The following is a 3,237-nucleotide window of genomic DNA, read 5'->3' as shown; positions in this document are numbered from 1 at the left end:
TTGAATATCTTCTTTTATTCGATTTTTTGAATTGTTTATTTTACAATAGTCGATGATAGTCACAATAGAAATTTCAACGAACTTAGTCAATGAGCTATAATGAGTTATAAAGATCTATCTATAGATAAAAAATACACAAATAAGAAATATCATTTTATGTAAGGAGTATGTTGATTATATAAAAAGTAAGAGGCAACAATTTTTTTCGTTTACCATGGGGAAGGACACTATCGCCAACATAATAACCTATATACGAAATGCTGACATGAATAAAAAAGGAATGGTTCAATTACCTTTTACTAACATTACAGAAAAAACTGTAAAAATACTTTTACGAGAGGGTTTTGTTGAAAACATCAGAAAACATAGAGAAAACGACAAATATTTTTTAGTTTTAACTCTACGGTATCGAAGAAATAGAAAAGAATCATATAAAAGTTTTTTCAATTTAAAACGAATAAGTACACCTGGTCTACGAATATATTACAATTATCAACAAATCCCTCGAATTTTAGGAGGCATGGGGATTGTCATTCTTTCAACTTCTAGAGGTATAATGACAGATCGAGAGGCTCGATTAGAAAAAATCGGCGGCGAAGTTTTATGTTATATATGGTAATCTTTCTAATATCCGAATTCGATGAGAAACTTGTATCCATTTCATTTATGTAAAAAAAAAAAAGAGAGATAAAACGCAAGTTTCTAATAGAACTTCATCCCTCATAGATAGAAATATATCTATTTTTTTTAGATAGATATATTTATTGATGAATGTAAGAAGGGATTTCACTGGAATTGTAAAAAAAAGGGAAATTCACGAAGATTTAATTACTAAATGAATAACTTATCCATAAATTATTTGCCCGGGGTTTAAGGTTTATATACAATTAATGCAAATTGGATTTTTATTTCTATTCTAGAATATGTTTCCAATACTTTTTCTGGACATACGATAAGAAAATAAAAAAGAGAAGTCACTCAATTGAATTAGGATGTTTTTTAATCTCAACTTTATTTTCTATTTTATTGAGAAAGCCACTAATAGACGTTCAAATAGACGTTCAAAATGTAAGGAACCTTTATTTTCTTCCACAATTTTGGATTAACTAATTAAGGAATGTAAAATATGAAAATAAACGCCTCGGTTCGTAAAATTTGTGAAAAATGTCGATTGATTCGAAGACGAGGACGAATTATAGTAATTTGTTTCAATCCAAAACATAAACAAAGACAAGGATAATATTTGAACAAACAGAAGCTTTCTAAAAAAATAGACTAGATAAAAAAAGAGAGAAAATTATAAAATTATCTAGAATATATATTATTCTATGAAAATGAAAAATCCATTTTTTAAATATTATTGATATTTCAACTTTTAACTTTGATTTCAAAAATTGTATTTGATATTAATCAAAAGCAAATAAAAAGAATATAGAAAAAATCGAATATCAAATTCGAAAAGAATTGGAAAAGGATCCGTTTTTGACATGAAATGGATATCTCCATACCCTAGATCTATCTTATTTTTTTTTTTTTAATGAAATATTGTATTGAAATAATCGAATATGGCAAAATCTATACCTAAAAAAGGTTCACGTAAAAATGTACGTATTGGTTCGCGTAATTATACTCGTAAAATACCAAAGGGAATTATTCATGTTCAAGCTAGTTTCAACAATACTATTGTGACTATTACAGATGTACGAGGTCGGGTGATTTCTTGGTCCTCCGCGGGTACTTGTGGATTCAAGGGTACACGAAGGGGAACACCTTTTGCCGCTCAAACTGCAGCAGGAAATGCTATTCGAACAGTATCGGATCAAGGCATGCAACGAGCAGAAATCATGATAAAAGGGCCTGGCCTCGGAAGAGATGCAGCATTAAGAGCTATTCGTAGAAGTGGTATACTATTAAATTTTATACGAGATGTAACTCCTATGCCACATAATGGATGTAGGTCTCCTAAAAAAAGACGTGTATAAAACTAAAAATAAACATTAAAAATAGTTCAAGAGAAAAAAACAAGTCAAGAGTTTTATCAAAATAATTACTATGGTTCAAGAGAAATTAAGAGTCTCTACTCGGACACTACAATGGAAATGTGTTGAATCACGAATAGACAGTAAGCGTCTTTATTATGGACGCTTTATTCTGTCCCCACTTATGAAAGGTCAAGCCGATACAATAGGCATTGCAATCCGAAGAATTTTACTCGGAGAAATAGAGGGAACATGTATCACACGTGTAAAATCAGAGAAAATACCACATGAATATTCTACCATAATAGGTATTGAAGAATCAGTACATGAAATTTTCATGAATTTGAAAAAAATTGTATTGAAAAGTAATATGTATGGAACACAGGACGCATGGATTTCTTTCAAAGGTCCTGGATATATAACCGCTCAAGACATCATTTTACCACCCTCGGTGGAAATCGTTGATAATAGACAACATATAGCCAACGTAACAGAACCTGTTAATTTGTGTATTGAATTAAAAATTGAGAGAAATCGTGGGTATCGTATAAAAACATTAAAAAACTTTCAAGACGGAAGTTATGATATAGATGCTAGATTCATGCCTGTTCGAAATGTAAATTATAGTATTCATTCTTATGTCAATGGGAATGAAAAACAAGAAATACTTTTTCTGGAGATATGGACAAACGGAAGTTTAACTCCTAAGGAAGCCCTTTATGAAGCCTCCCAAAATTTGATTGATTTATTTCTTCCCTTTTTACACGCAGAAGAAGATAACTTTCATTTAGAAAAAAATCAAGACAAAGTGACTTTGCCCCTTTTTACTTTTCATGATATATTGGTTAAAGATAAACTAAGGAAAAATAAAAAAGAAATAGCATTGAAATCTATTTTTATTGACCAATTAGAATTACCTCCCAGGATCTATAATTGTCTCAAAAGATCCAATATTCATACATTATTAGAACTTTTGAATAACAGTCAAGAAGACCTTCTGAAATTTGAACATTTTCGCGTAGAAGATGGAAAATCTATATTGGACATTTTAAAAATACAAAAGTATTTTGCATAAAATTGAAATCTATTGACATAGGATTTTTTCAAATTGATTTTTTTTCTAAACTCAAAATGAAAGGTCAAAATATGTAATTTAAATATTTAGAACAAATCCTAATGGTCAGAATATATCTAAAAAGGAATAGATGTATCTAGGGATTAGTAGGTTCAGAAAGAATTCTCCCTAGATATACAATAC

This window comes from Vigna unguiculata, chromosome 4, assembly GCF_037176805.1.
Source record: "Vigna unguiculata cultivar grain cowpea cultivar isolate G323 ecotype 2 chromosome 4, ASM3717680v1, whole genome shotgun sequence".
Classification (NCBI taxonomy): domain Eukaryota; kingdom Viridiplantae; phylum Streptophyta; class Magnoliopsida; order Fabales; family Fabaceae; genus Vigna; species Vigna unguiculata.
This window is presented reverse-complemented; position numbering follows the sequence as displayed.